This window comes from Lissotriton vulgaris, chromosome 11 (assembly GCF_964263255.1).
Source record: "Lissotriton vulgaris chromosome 11, aLisVul1.2, whole genome shotgun sequence".
Classification (NCBI taxonomy): Eukaryota; Metazoa; Chordata; class Amphibia; order Caudata; family Salamandridae; genus Lissotriton; species Lissotriton vulgaris.
Genome location: NC_141699.1, coordinates 141,598,930 through 141,615,257, shown reverse-complemented (window position 1 = coordinate 141,615,257; position 16,328 = coordinate 141,598,930). Strand labels below are relative to the sequence as shown.

General features: G+C 45.5%; 1 protein-coding gene across 2 annotated transcripts in view; it reads left to right on the top strand.

The window, feature by feature from the left end:
* The window catches only part of HIP1R (huntingtin interacting protein 1 related), a 478,743-nt gene that overhangs the window by 260,954 nt on the left and 201,461 nt on the right, over positions 1 to 16,328 (top strand). The window lies entirely within an intron of this gene.

The window sequence follows — 16,328 nt, the reverse complement described above, 5'->3', positions numbered from 1 at the left end:
GCATCTTCTTGTTTGTAGAGAATTTGGTTTCAGATTTTAGGTGCTGGTTTGTGGTATTTTGTGGGAAGAGGTGAGAGATATTTACACGTTTGACCTCTAGTTGGTGTTGGTGGATGTAAGATAGGACTTAAAATGACTTTGTTTTTACCAGGAACCATATGGATGTGATGTGGTCTGTTTTTTAGAGACCTAAACAAGCTATGATAGTTCTAAATTATCTTTTCTTGTGGTTTGCGAAATCCAGTCTATTGAGAACCAGGGCTCTGGCTGAACACGGCCTGGTACGCTAAGCGTGTCTCGATTGTCCCTAAGGCTTTGGTTTTGTTAAAGCTGGTAGTTTCCTTGCCTCGTCAGGAGGGCGGAGGAGTGATTGGTTTGGTTGGAAATACCTTTGTAATAAAAATCTTCATTTTTGATCCAGTCATTTTTTTGCTGGGTTGCTGTTACCTGGATAATAAGGTGAGGCTTTCTGGAATCGATCCTTGGTGAAGAGCGCACAGATCCGTTCTCCATTGTCTAATGGGTCTAGATGTAGGAGGAATTCTGAAAAATTAACACTCATTTCATTTCTAATCTTTAGGCACTTTGAGATGTTTTCAATGATGATTCTACAACCGTATTTGTTCATCCGTGATTGTAGGCACAACTTTAAAGATAAATTGCTCCCACCAGGGATTCATCGTTATTATGAAGGGCATACATAGGCACAGTGTAGGAAAGGTGACCTCCTGCTGCTGCTGATGAATTATGCCACTGACCAAGCTTGTAGGTAAAGACTACTTTCAGCAGATATTTGAGTAAAGAAGAGCAATGTTTTTAACCTTCTACGGAATTTCAAGTGAGGATTAATTTTGGATATTCATGTGGGTGGTAATCCATAGTATAACACATTGCACTTTAAATCATCATTGCAGTGTGTCCTGATTTTGAGCACTTTAACACTCAGACACCTGAAAAGCAGCCACTAGGTAACCAACCTGTATCATAAGGCAAGTCCTACATTCAGTAATTCCTTGATTTATAAAATGTGTACAGAGTGTGTGTGTGTATAGTTGCAGATAGCCACATAGGCTGTGGTATGATGCCATGGCCGCCTCCTTCTTTGCATAGGGCATCTCAGCCCTTGCAACAGGCAGTCTCTTAAACAGGATATGATGCCATGGCCGCCTCCTTCTTTGCATAGGGCATCTCAGCCCTTGCAACAGGCAGTCTCTTAAACAGGATATGATGCCATGGCCGCCTCCTTCTTTGCATAGGGGATCTCAGCCCTTGCAACAGGCAGTCTCTTAAACAGGATATGATGCCATGGCCGCCTCCTTCTTTGCATAGGGCATCTCGGCCCTTGCAACAATGGCCGCCTCCTTCTTTGCATAGGGCATCTCGGCCCTTGCAACAGGCAGTCTCTTAAACAGGATATGATGCCATGGCTGCCTCCTTCTTTGCATAGGGCATCTCGGCCCTTGCAACAGGCAGTCTCTTAAACAGGATATGATGCCATGGCTGCCTCCTTCTTTGCATAGGGCATCTCAGCCCTTGCAACAGGCAGTCTCTTAAACAGGATATGATGCCATGGCCGCCTCCTTCTTTGCATAGGGCATCTCGGCCCTTGCAACAATGGCCGCCTCCTTCTTTGCATAGGGCATCTCGGCCCTTGCAACAGGCAGTCTCTTAAACAGGATATGATGCCATGGCTGCCTCCTTCTTTGCATAGGGCATCTCGGCCCTTGCAACAGGCAGTCTCTTAAACAGGATATGATGCCATGGCTGCCTCCTTCTTTGCATAGGGCATCTCAGCCCTTGCAACAGGCAGTCTCTTAAACAGGATATGATGCCATGGCCGCCTCCTTCTTTGCATAGGGCATCTCGGCCCTTGCAACAATGGCCGCCTCCTTCTTTGCATAGGGCATCTCGGCCCTTGCAACAGGCAGTCTCTTAAACAGGATATGATGCCATGGCTGCCTCCTTCTTTGCATAGGGCATCTCAGCCCTTGCAACAGGCAGTCTCTTAAACAGGATATGATGCCATGGCTGCCTCCTTCTTTGCATAGGGCATCTCAGCCCTTGCAACAGGCAGTCTCTTAAACAGGATATGATGCCATGGCCGCCTCCTTCTTTGCATAGGGCATCTCGGCCCTTGCAACAATGGCCGCCTCCTTCTTTGCATAGGGCATCTCGGCCCTTGCAACAGGCAGTCTCTTAAACAGGATATGATGCCATGGCTGCCTCCTTCTTTGCATAGGGCATCTCGGTGCTTGCAACAGGCAGTCTCTTAAACAGGATATGATGCCATGGCTGCCTCCTTCTTTGCATAGGGCATCTCGGCCCTTGCAACAGGCAGTCTCTTAAACAGGATATGATGCCATGGCTGCCTCCTTCTTTGCATAGGGCATCTCGGCCCTTGCAACAGGCAGTCTCTTAAACAGGATATGATGCCATGGCTGCCTCCTTCTTTGCATAGGGCATCTCGGCCCTTGCAACAGGCAGTCTCTTAAACAGGATATGATGCCATGGCTGCCTCCTTCTTTGCATAGGGCATCTCAGCCCTTGCAACAGGCAGTCTCTTAAACAGGATATGATGCCATGGCTGCCTCCTTCTTTGCATAGGGCATCTCAGCCCTTGCAACAGGCAGTCTCTTGAACAGGATATGATGCCATGGCTGCCTCCTTCTTTGCATAGGGCATCTCAGCCCTTGCAACAGGCAGTCTCTTGAACAGGATATGATGCCATGGCCGCCTCCTTCTTTGCATAGGGCATCTCGGCCCTTGCAACAGGCAGTCTCTTAAACAGGATATGATGCCATGGCCTCCTCCTTCTTTGCATAGGGCATCTCGGCCCTTGCAACAGGCAGACTCTTAAACAGTATATGATGCCATGGCTGCCTCCTTCTTTGCATAGGGCATCTCAGTCCTTGCAACAGGCAGGCTCTTAAACAGGATATGATGCCATGGCTGCCTCCTTCTTTGCATAGGGCATCTCGGCCCTTGCAACAGGCAGTCTCTTAAACAGGATATGATGCCATGGCTGCCTCCTTCTTTGCATAGGGCATCTCGGCCCTTGCAACAGTTAGTCTCTTAAACAGGATATAATGCCATGGCTGCCTCCTTCTTTGCATAAGGCATCTCAGCCCTTGCAACAGGCAGTCTCTTAAACAGGATATGATGCCATGGCTGCCTCCTTCTTTGCATAGGGCATCACGGCCCTTGCAACAGGCAGTCTCTTAAACAGGATATGATGCCATGGCTGCCTCCTTCTTTGCATAGGGCATCTCAGCCCTTGCAACAGGCAGTCTCTTAAACAGGATATGATGCCATGGCTGCCTCCTTCTTTGCATAGGGCATCTCGGCCCTTGCAACAATGGCCGCCTCCTTCTTTGCATAGGGCATCTCGGCCCTTGCAACAGGCAGTCTCTTAAACAGGATATGATGCCATGGCTGCCTCCTTCTTTGCATAGGGCATCTCGGCGCTTGCAACAGGCAGTCTCTTAAACAGGATATGATGCCATGGCCGCCTCCTTCTTTGCATAGGGCATCTCAGTCCTTGCAACAGGCAGTCTCTTAAACAGGATATGATGCCATGGCCGCCTCCTTCTTTGCATAGGGCATCTCAGCCCTTGCAACAGGCAGTCTCTTAAACATTATATGATGCCATGGCCGCCTCCTTCTTTGCATAGGGCATCTCAGCCCTTGCAGCAGTCAGTTTCTTAAACTCTTCTGAACTACTTCAACCATCTGTTTTACAGATTAGATTACTTTATTTTTGTATTGCACCTGGAGCAATGCAAGAAAGCCATTGGTTTGGTTAGGTTTACTGGTCGCATATTCATTTTATTTTTTACATCTGATTGGGTTTGTTCCTTATGCAACTTCTAATCACTGATGTATGTATGTAAAACCTCATTAAAATATCAAGCTCTTCTTAGAACGTTTGTGGTGTGAAGAGAATGTTGTATTAGTGTCCTTCCTTTCAAATTAATTAATCCTAACTAGTTCCAACATGCACCCGAGGATATTAATTATCACAGACAGTAAAAGTACCCGGGCTACTTTCCACTCTTCAGGGTGGAACCTGACTGTTGTATTTAAGGGACCTCTGGCATCAGCTTTCATGAACACAGCAACTCCCCTGAGGGACTCCTGGAAAAACACAAGATGGTTCATTTCAAGTTCTAGAAAAATCCTCCTTCATTCTATGACCGTTTCACTATGTAGTGCCATGAAGCCCATTTAACAGACATGGCCTTCCCTTGTTTGTAGCCGTCTGATCTCTCTGCCTGTCTTCTGGTGGCTTTGATTTCAACCCCCTCCTCCCCGGTCTCGGTACACCTTGTTCTTTTCTTGTCCCTTAAGTTAATGGGGGCTGTGGAGTTGTTTACAACACTGCTAACGCGTCCTTGTAGCACAAAGGACTGCGTGTTCCTGATAATGAGGTTTCTTACCACACGGCGGGTTAAATAAATGCACGTGCACTTAGCAGGGTATTTCCATCAGATACTCTGCCTGTGAATGTAAGTGCTCAACGTAATGTTGGTTTCTTTTGAGAGTTTAAAAAAAACGCATTTAGCCATTTACTGTGCGTGCCAGTGTCAGAATGTTAATACAAAAACCCGGAGTAAATAGTCCCGTGTGGATCCTCTTCCTTTATGAAATGCACTGTGTTGAAAGATTGTGCCCCGTGAACCAAAAATCTAATGAATATTTGCTCAGGCACATTATCTTGCACATTGTTTTGATAACATCCAGTTTTCGTTTTTGCAATAACCCTGAATTTTGCATAAACTTCACTTTACTTTTTTACTCAACGGTCTTGTTTTTTGTTTGTCTCTCGTTCTTTTTACGGTATTTGTTTTTGTCCTCTTGCTTATTGTTTTTATGCCATCTATATAAATTTTTTTCCTTTTTCCTTTCGGTAGCCCTTATTTAAATTTGCGCTCCTCCTCTTTGATTTGTGTGTACTTTTGGCTTTTCATATCATCTGTTTGTGAGTTTGATTACCCGAAACCATAGAGAAACTAAAGTACAACATCCGTATTCATGAGTGACACAAAACACTCCAACAAATAGCAAAATTGAATGAACAGCGACAAAAATAAACAGAAGACAATGGTTTGCAACCCGAATTTGCACACGTTTCACCGTAATGAAATGTCAAAGGCTATTCATGAAGTCACAATTTCTGACCTAACCCATTAAGTGTTAGTAATTTGTCTAATAGGGTTTCTGGCTGCCATCTGCTGGACCAGGTGGGTGTTGCACTTATTAGCGTATTATTAAAATCTGCACAGGGTTTCGAGCCATATCTTTATTTCCCTGATAGCCAGCATAAGGAACAGATATGTGGTGGCAGCTGGCTCGATTTAGGTTAAAACTGTAAAATCCGTGTTTGTAAGGCGCCTTACGGGTCTCAAGGCGCTGGGGGCCGTCGTGAAAATTAAGTGAGCTATTGCCTAGAGTCACATGGTGCTGAGCTGAGCTGCTGCCGGAGCCGGGGATCGAACTGGGCTCCGAAGTTCGCTGCCTTGGCTGCTGCCCCACGCCTCTCCACAGCTTAATTTATTACATCACCTCATAGCCTCCCCGAGTAGTTGGTCCAGTTCAGGCCAGGGTCAGATTGGGATCACAATTCGGCCCGGGCACTGACGAAAAAAGTGGCCCACATTCAAGAGACGTGGCCCATATTTAAGGGGCGTGGCCCACATTCAAGAGGCGTGGCCTTTCATGAAACACCATTTGCACAGACAAGGAATGAAAGTGGGAGGATACTGTTCTTGCACAGGACACAGGGCCAAGGTGACAATGGCCTACATGCTGAGCAGCTAAAAAAAATAGCAAGGCACCTTTTTGTCACAAAATTATTCCAGCCCTCCAGCACAGGAGCACCTGAAAAGCAGCAAAGCCCCTGCTATAACTAACCTACTTAGCCCTCCCCAGACCTTCAGCTCAGGAGCACATGAACAGAGGTAAGGCCCCTGCAATTAGTAAATTAATCAACCCTCCAGGCCTTGGGAAAATGTCCTGGCAGGGGAGCACAAAACACAGCTTTCTGGGTCATCCAAGTTAGCCAGGTAGCCATGGGGGAGGCTGAGGTGAAGCTGGTGCATGGGAAGTGCCTTCCCAGTGTGTTCTGGCAGTTTGAGTATTCACCATTTACTGTAGTATTACCCTTGTACCTGTGTATGGTACCCTTTTGTAACTTGCACACGTCACTTTTCTCTTGTAACACACTGTTTGCTACCTCTCATTTTTGTTTGCTTTAGATACTTGCACAAGTGCCACCATTGCCTACGTAACGTTTGTTCTTGTGCTGGAGTGTCTGCCATTAATTGCAGTATTATACCTCTACTTGTATTTTGTACGCTTTTGTAACCTGCACACATATCACTTTTTCCTCCTGTAATGTATCGTTTGCTCCTCTTGTATTTGGGTTGCTCACTATTGTCACTTTTGATTCATGTAACTTAGCGTTTGCTTTTGTAATTTATCCACTTATAATTTTCTCCTCCTGTATTATTGCTGTTCCTAGTGGGAAGCTCTCTGACACCTTCGGGTAAAGTCTGCGCTATATAAAATCGCATAAATAAATAAATAAAACAAAAAAATTCCAAACATCACCAGGCCCCCACAGCAAGACCCATTCTTCCTCGCCCACTATGCCCTGAATGTGAAGGGCTGTGGGCGAGGTGTTAAGACTAATACCGTTTCTGGGCTGCATGGGCGCCAGGGGGCCGAGGTGCAAATGGCTCAAGGCCTGAGAAACACCTGGCCCCCAGGGAGGCCGATTATTGCAAACAATCACCCCTGCCCAGCCTCAGCTTGATTGCTTGGCAGGGCAGGGGTAAAGGAGAGGCCACAGCTGACAATCGCTGTCTGGCCGCACAGCGAGGCTGCTTTCATTTTCTGTGTCTCTGTCTCCGTGCACTCTGTGGGCCGTTTTTTTTTTCTCCCCTTTCCTAGTCCACTCTCTGTGGACTGGGACAGGGGAGAAAAAAAACGGCCCACAGAGGACACTGAGGCACGGGCCCTTCGGCCCATTCCCGAATGCCCGCCTTGCCAATCCGACCTTAGGGCCCTGAGGATGCGACAATGTCTCCACAGGATACCCAATATTTTGTACTGTTGTGTCAATAATTTAGTGTTCCCAGGAAGCGTTTCCTTCTCCCAGTTTTGAAATCTATGGACTTTGCCCAAGCTCACCTGGCACGTGCTTATCTGCAGCTACTGCCGGATGTGCGCGCTCTATCTGCGGTTTCAAGTTTCTTGCGTGTCACTGTAAGCTAGGCGCTCTAGGCCGGATTCATTTTGTTGTGTTTCCTGTGCTTGATTTGTTATCTATATTTTAATGCCGTTTTCCGTGTAACTTTAAAAAAAAATTGATATGTGAATGTAGTTATGGTCTTACGTTCTTTTATGATTGTATTCACAATCGAATAAAGATTTTCATTGATTGTATGCACACTTTATTAATTCTCACTACATAATCACAGTGTGAGGTGTGTTAAAAATAAAACAAAACACGTCGGGAAGCCTAATGGGGGCAACTAGAGTGTAATGCAAAATTGCAGGTAGCCAAACAAAAGATGTTATGTTATTTAAATTTATATCTAGACGCAACAGCTACCCGCAAGGGTTTCCCGGCGCCCGACGGAAGCTACAACAGAACAGTAGAGAAGCTTACTGATTAAAAAGCCAGGTTTTTAAGGATTTGAGAAAGTGTGACATTCATCTGAGTACGAAGAGACAGTGGAAGAGCGTTCCATAGAACAGGGCCCAAATATGAAAAGGAATGCCCACCCATGCCGGATAGTCTGATCCTTGGCACCTGAAATTTAGCCTGAGTAGTGGATCTGAGAGTACGGGAAGGTAAATAAAGATGGACCAAATTTTGCACATACATAGGAGCTGTGCTTAATTCTGAACATATAACTCAGAGCTTTATACTTGATCCGATTCTCAACCAATGAAGATCTCTCAAAGAAGCGGAAGTAGGAGCAGTTCTCGGGGTACGGCAAAGCAATCTGGCCGCTGAGTTTTGTACTCTCTGAAGCTTTCGGATAACATCTTTATAGGCTCCCAGATACAGGATGTTACCGAAGTCCAGCCTAGATGTAATAAGAGCCTGGACTACGGTTCTCCGAGTAGGGCTGGGGAGCATCCACACAATTTTTCTCAGCCACTTTAGAATGGTGAAACATGTTGCAGCAACCTTCATGGCTTGATGACGCATAGATAATGAGACGTCAATAATAAAGCCAAGGTTGCAAACATGATGAGAAGGCTGAGGTAGTGCACCCATTTCTGTGGGCCAATGTTGAGGACCTCCGTTTTTCCACCATTCAGCTTGAGAAAATTGGCATGCATTCAAGATGCCACTTTGCTCAACCCAGCGCGAAGAGCAGAAGGCTCTGAGTTTTTTTCTGCATAAAGTGAGAAAATGATCTGAGTGTCGTCCGCGTATGAAAATAGCGACAACCCAGCTTCTTCAACAACGGTTGTCAGGGGTCTAACATATATGTTAAACAACAAAGGACTAATAATAGACCCCTGGGGGACTCCATATGGGGATGAATGCGTCTTGGAATTAGCTGCAAAAGAGAAGACCTGAAACGTACGGTCAGTAAGAAAAGATGTTAACCAGCGAAGTGCAGGACCAGTAACCCCTATAGATTGTAGAGCCTTTATCAGGACGGCATGGGACACCGTATCAAAGGCCGCACTTAAATCCAATAAGACAAGTGCGACCGTATATTGCCTGCATCCAAATTTTGGTGCAGCATTTCGGTTACGCCGAGAAGAGCTGTCTCCGTAAAATAACCGGTTTGAAAACTGGATTGAGAGGAATGTAAAATGTTGTTCTTTTCAATGAACTGAGACAGTTGACCGTTCATGTCTCCTCAAGATTTTAGAAAATACAGGAAGCAAGGAAATTGGTAGATAGTTAGACAACACCGTAGGGTCGGCTTTGGCCTTTTTCAGTAAAGGAATAACCATTGCATGCTTTCATTCCAGAGGAACCAAAGGTTCCTTTAAGGAAGTATTTAGGAGTTCCATAATGATTTGTATGCATTGACAGGTCAAACTGCTGCAGCACAGAAATAGGAAGGGAGTCGCAAGGAGACCCAGAATTGATGCGTCCCAGATGCGATTTAAGGGATGTCATATCCAGTAATGTCCAATTCTCAATTTTTTGATGGTATTTATATCAGACAAATCTTTATCAACAGATGACAAAGTTAAATGAGTAGGGATTGATGGTATTGATGTGGGGGATGGTGACAAATTCTCAGTCAGAGTGGAGTATATTACTTCAACTTTGTTAGTGAAGAATTGAGCAAGGTCTTCACATTGTGTTTCATTCAGATTAGGGGGAATGGGCTGAGTAGAGGCACTTGATAGTTCTTTTACAATTTTAAACAATGTTTTAGAGCAATTCTTGACATCGGATAACATTTAGCACACGCGGCTCTGCAGAGAGAACGATATTTCCTTTTAACGTGCAGGTAAGCAATTTTGGCTTTCCATATTTTTACATTTGGTTTTCTCAGCTTTTAACAAGTCGGAAAACCACAGGGCTGGAGAGCGGTGGTTGCTAATCCTCTTACAAGAGGCAGGCAAGCAAATGTCTGTAGTTTTAAGAATCCACTTTTGAAATGTTACTAAGTCAATATCAAGATTATTTTTAAAAATAGGGACAGTGTGACTAGTTTGTTAAAATTGTCTATATCCAGCTTTTTCCAATTCCTTGTTAGTTTTGAAATACCGCAAGGCGCCACATGCGCATTTTCAGTAATTGTTAATTTAAAATCAACCAAAAAATGATCAGACCAGCACAAGGGATTGCTGTAGAACAAGCAATATTGCATAAATGAGAAAATCTAGGATCCAATTGGTGGCCATCTTTGTGCGTAGGTCCAGGTTATGAAGTAAAATGTTGATAGCTGCTAAATCTGAGATAAGAATGTTACTAATAGTACAAGCAGGATCCTCCAGATGGAGATTGAGGTCCCCTAGAATTGAAAAATTTGCATATCTGAGCAAATGAGGAGAAACCAGATCAGGGAAGTTTGTGACCCAGGGACCGGTAGGCCCAGGGGGTCTATAAACCAATATCCCTGAAAAAGTGAAGTGTGGAGTTAGTCAGCTTAAACGGTGCAGCTTCGCAGTCAATGACCTGTAAGTCCTTAAACTTGCAGATATATGCATTTTTATAAATTATGGCAACCCCCCCCTTCTTTTATCCTCCCTGTCCTTCCTGACTATAACATAGTTAGGGGGCAGAGCGGCAGCTATATCTGGACCACAGCTATTGTTTAACCATGTCTCTGTAAGGAAAATAGCGTCCGGTTGTTTGTCCATTAATAGATCAAGAACATCAGCCTGATGTTTAGGAAGTGAGCGTCAGTTAATATTGAAAAAGAGAAATCCCTTAATGGATGGTAAGTTATCTTTCAATTGCGAGTTAGTGAGTTGTTTAATGGAAGTAGAGGATGTTGGAACATTAGGTTCGAGGCATGTGGGCTGCTGAATTCATATCTGTGCATAGATCGCCGCCTAGTGTTGGGTCCGGATGATCGCACATTGTTGTCCTGGAAGAGTCTTCGAAGTATCACTCTTGCTTTCATCTCGGAGTTGATGAACCGCAACCAACTTAAGCTCAATCTGGACAAGACAGAGCTGGTCCTGACCGGTCATTCCACCTCCCCTTGGTCGTCAGCCTTCTGGCCCTCTACCTTTGGCCCTCCGCCCATACCAGCGGCTTCTGCAAAGACCTTGGGCATTAAAGTTAGTGGGGACCTCACCATGCATGCCCAGATTGGCTCTGTCTCTTCATGTTTCCTTTCCCTCCGTATTATTCGGAAAGTGTCCCGTTTCTTTTCTATTGAAGCCCTCAAACTGATCATGCTTGCAATGATTCTGTTCCGTCTTGATTACGGGAATAGTCTCTACGCGGGCATTCCGGCTTACGAATTTCGCCGATTGCGAGCCATTCAGAACCAGGCTGCCCGAATTGTTCACCGCTTGCCCAAATCTTCTCACATTACTCCTGTCTTGAAATCTCTTCATTGGCTTCCCATCTGCCAGAGATCTTTTTTCAAAATGGGATGCTTGGCATTCCTGGCCCGCACTCGTATTGCCCCAGCGTTCATCAACTCACTCATCATCCCCTATACTCCCATCAGTGCCCTCCATTCTTCCAACCAATTTCTTCTTAACTTCCCCCGATTTCGCAAATCCAAAACAGGAGGCACCAGGTTTTCGGTACTAGCCCCCCATTTCTGGAACAGCCTCCCCCTGTCAATCAGATCTATCCCAACCTTTCTTCAATTTCGTAAAGCTCTCAAGACACATTTATTTTCCATAGCGTACTCCAGCTGATCACTTCCTGGCAGCTGTTATCCCTCTCTTTAGCTTCTATCCCCAGCGCCAGGAAGCCGCATGGTCGCAGTGCGCTTTATTAAGAATTTTCTTAATTTCATTTCATTTCATATCGCAAGATAGGTGGCTCCTCCCCTGGACTACAGTGCGCATGGGCATCAACTCCATCCTCAGATTGTTTTTTTCCGCCATTGGGTTCGGATGTGTTCGAGGCATGTGGGCTGCTGAATTCATATCTGTGCATAGATCGCCGCCTAGTGTTGGGTCCGGATGATCGCACATTGTTGTCCTGGAAGAGTCTTCGAAGTATCACAAGATAGGTGGATCCTCCCCTGGACTACAGTGCGCATGGGCATCGACTCCATCCTCAGATTGTTTTTTTTCCGCCATTGGGTTCGGATGTATATTGGTTCACTCTAGTCGGAATCAATATAAAACTTTCTTAAGGCCAAAAGGCCTTTAGCTTTTCGTCGGTATAGTCTTGCGTTCGGTGCCCGATTCTTCCAGCTCAGTTCCGAGCCGGATTCCAGAGAGCCGCGTGCTTTCGACGCTGAAGGCCCAGTCGACGCCTGACATCTTATCGACGAACCATCATGGAACGGAGCCCGTTCAAGAGATGTCCCGTGTGCAACTCCAAGTATCCCTACATCGACGCCCACCCGGTGTGCAATAAGTGTCTGTCGCAGGATCATGATGAAGCCAGCCAGTGCTTAATTTGTAAAAAATGAAGTGCAGGTGCTCAAATTTTTTTCGAAGACCAAACCCACTTTGCCGACTCCACCCACTACCCTGCCGGCCCCGCCCACTTGTTCTATTGTCTCCACCAACAAACTCAACTGGCACTGCTGAATGCCAGATGTAATACTGGATCTGAATTTCAGCAAGAGAGCCTTGCTCAAGTATGGTTTTGACACGAGTTTACCCCGCCCTGCGAAAAAAAATCATATAGTACACTTGAATGAGCCATTTATCACTTCCAGTGGCCAAAGGGGTTTGGATAATAGTTGAGTATTCTGTGAATGCAATTAATTTACCAGTTGTGCTTGTTACTATTACTTACTCCCGGAGCAATATATGTGCATTTATTAAAATTCAAAATAGTAAAAAATATAGAACTAAACTGGCATTTCCAAATGTAGTTCTGTATCACAGACAAGACAGATTACAAAAGAGCAGTGACGGCAGGTGACATTTGAAAGTGGTGAGGTGTAAAATGAGTGCCATAGTGCACCGCGAGAGTGCCGAAGAACCTAAGTTGGGTTCGGGGGTATTCTCTCTGAGAAATTTTTGGAAAAAGAGTGGACAAATGGTGCATTTTCAAGCAAATTTGAGAAAGCTGGAAGGTTAATAAAGCAATTGTGAAAGTGAACTATTACATTAATAAAGAGATGTCATATAACATAGGCTGCTGTGTATTAAAGCTTTCTTTCACCACATAGCCCAGCAGGGTCTTGATACAAGACAGATAAGAGAAAAAGCAGTGTGGTCCTCAACCAGGAAGACACTCATATTTCGTTGGTATGAAGTCAAAAGATTGGTCAAATTGAAAACCTAAATGCAACATGCAATCCAACAATTTGCAAGTACATCTCATCTATGTTCAACAAGCCATGTTTTACACATGATTGGAATTGTGAATCACCAAATAAACTGAGCCACTGCAATCAAAATCAACCAAAGTTGTGGCTCAGGGTTACATATTGGCAGAAACAGTATAAAACAGAAACACAGTCTAAATAACTATGAAAGTGACACATAAATATTGACCATGCAACTCAAACTCAGAAATTAAAGATCCAATTCACTGCCAAAGCAGGCCTCCCACGTGTCATTTCATGTGGGCTATGTGCAATCTACAATGCATGACTTGCCAAAGCAAATTAACATTCTCTCATATTTAAAAATTCCTGTAGAAGACAACATTTTAAGTTAACCCAAAACGGGACAAGATTTTACATTCAAACATTCAATAGTCAGTTCCAGTGTTATTGTGGAGATAACTGTGTACGTACTCATACTTAGATCTGTCTTAATTTCTATGTCCCTCTTTTTCTCTCTCTAGCTCAACATACTAGTTACACCCCTCTCTCTTTCAGCCACACTCTCATTCTGGCTCTGCTTAGCTCCATATCTCTCGTTCTCTCTAACCACCCATCGCTTCTCTCTCTCACTCATTCTGGCTTGTCATCTTTTTTTCAATTTTGCTTCATCTCTCTTGCTTTATTTATCAATATGTTCTCTCTCTTATGTTGTCAATTACATTCAGGTTAGTTCCATTACACACCAAGCATGCGTCCTGTGTCTTTTTTCTCTTTGCTTTTCATTGACTTTATCTCCAAGTATCTGTTTTTTCTCTTTTTGTGCCTGTATCTCTTTCTGTCGTTTTATCTCTATCTACATCCCTATTTCTTTAGGTCTGTCTGTCTTCTTTGCATCCGCTTTCACTCTGTGTCTGTCTCTTGATTTCTCTCTACTGTCTCTAGCAGTTTACCCCTTCCTCTCAACAATGCGAGAAATAAATTGTTTCACCCACCGTTTTTTTCTCCCCCCACCACAACACCCTAATGTCGGTGGTGCTTTTTGTGTATGTATGTGCGCTGGTATGCGGTTTTTGTGTATGTATGTGCGCTGGTATGCGGTATTTCTATGGGTGCAGAATGTATGTGTGCCTGCATGTGCTGCCAATTTGTGCCTGCATGTGTGTTGAATTGGTGCATGTGGCATTTAGAGCTGCTTTTCTGTCTAGGCGTGCAGACACGGCCGGCTCTATTTTGTCTGTGAGTCCATGGGAGTCTATGCTTCTTTTCATGTATGTCCTGTGCACATGCATTTGTCTTAGTGCATTTATTTCTGCATGCATGCTGTATGTGACTTTACTTTCCAACGTTTTTGCCAGTCATGCTCAGCTGCTGCCTGTAATGTACAGATCCTCTCTTAGAGTGATGTCTCTGTGCACTGCTGATACTCAGCAAAGCTCCAGGCTCTGGCCCCTGTAATGGTTGCTCCCTGCTATGCAGGCTACTTCTTGTGTGTCGACAGTGCTTTCATCACTTCACATCAGCTTTTCCAGCGTCATGCACAGGCACCCTATAATCTGTGCCCTCGATAGATGCTAATAACCACGTCTATGCAGGGAGGCGGGCAGAGAGAAATGGAGGGAACGCTCTATGGGAAACATAGAAGTGGCGCTGGTGTGTGAGTGCGGAACAGAGGATAATAAACCTGTGTGAGGAGCAGGAGTTGGACTCTGGGCATAACGGCTGCTTATGCAGGGACTGGCGCAGGAGGGTTGTAAAACCCCAGCCCCACACCCCCAACGCCAGATGCGGGCCTTAGTTCAGCCGAAGACCAATGAATATTTGTACCTTATAAATATTCATTGGTCTTCGTCTGAACTGAGGCCCGAACATATAGTAAAGTTTTAGGCTCCTGTCTGTTATTTTCCTTTACACCACTCTGAGTTGGGCGTGGAACGGCAGTTGAAGGAGAAGAGTGCTTGACTTTTTTTTAGGGGGGGGGGGGGAGATGATGATGATCCGATCATAGGTAATTTGGCATTACACAACCAGGCCCTCTCAGGACCCGGCCGGAAGAGAAGCAAGATGGTTGGACTGGAGGCATTTTTAAATCATGAACACAGACCTACAACAAACATGCCCACATTTACACATAGACGTACTGCCTGATGACCTGCGTGAAAACAGTCAAACGGGCATCAATTCAGAACAACAATGAAACAAATATACCTCCGTGCAGTCTAGAACCAACAACAAACTTACAAGAAACCCACCAGGCCAGGGCACAGAGATGGCTGAGTGCGCGCGCACAGAGACAGAAGTCCTGAACCGAGCAAGTTTCCAGGGCACAGCAGGCAATGTGGGAGTTGCAGAGCGAGGTCTGCAGCCTGTGGGGCCTGCTGGGAGAGCTCAACTGTCGAGCTGTGAAAGTCGAGGCCACTCTAAATCTTTAAGTTAATTGCCATAATTAAACGTTGCTGCGGAGAAAGCATATCTGGCACACGAAATGTCTGCTTTTTTATAAAAAAAAAAAAAGTTGTGTCTGTCAGTAAAACTAGACACCGTTTGCAGAAATCCCTACCTGAATCTGGTGCTGCACACTTCACAACACGCTCCTCCTGCTTCAAATAATAGTGCCGTTGCGTGTGTGCTTCCTGATAAGGCGGGCTGGCGGCGTGGCGGTGGAATTTAAAACAGGGTACGCACGCACGCTGCCGCCCCGCCTGTCGCAGCCACCCACACATGACCAAATCCAAGGCAATCAGAAGCCCCCACCCACCGTAACACAAAATGAAGACTTGGACTTATAAATGGGAAAGGGCTCAGCACTTCACGGGGAGACACAGAGTACGGATCTAATGAACACGGAACATTTGATTTATTCTTTTTTTGACGCACGGCACGCTGTTGATCCTAGTTAGCAGTGGCAATCTGGTAGACCCGGCCCTGATAAATAAGTGCCGGTGCTAAGCACCGGAAAGCACCGGCACAAATTAAGCCAGCTGCATGGCTTGTTCACGATTTCGATCCAAGAAGACACTTATGCATCGTCGCGCTGCGCGCCAGGAGGCCCAGCAGACTGCACCGGCGCCTGTGAACATATTCGATGCCGGGGATGATGAGGGAGCTGACCGGGAAGTTAGTGAAAACCTGTCGAATCCCGCGTCGGAGGGCGACTACAACTACGACCCCCACGTTGAAATGCTCAAAGCAAAAGAAGTCGTCGACGAGGTAGGAGTCGACGATGGGGCCTTTGGGGCCATGGAAGATAGCTCAAGCGAAGAGCTAATTCAAACTGACATTGGGACCGAAACGCTTCAAACGGCTCAGGTCGAGGGATCGCCACTAGACCTTACCCAAGATCTTCCAGTGGGTTCTACGGCCCCTCCTTTGGGCTCAGCTACGGACATTGCTATTGAGCCACACCCTGCGAAATCGAAA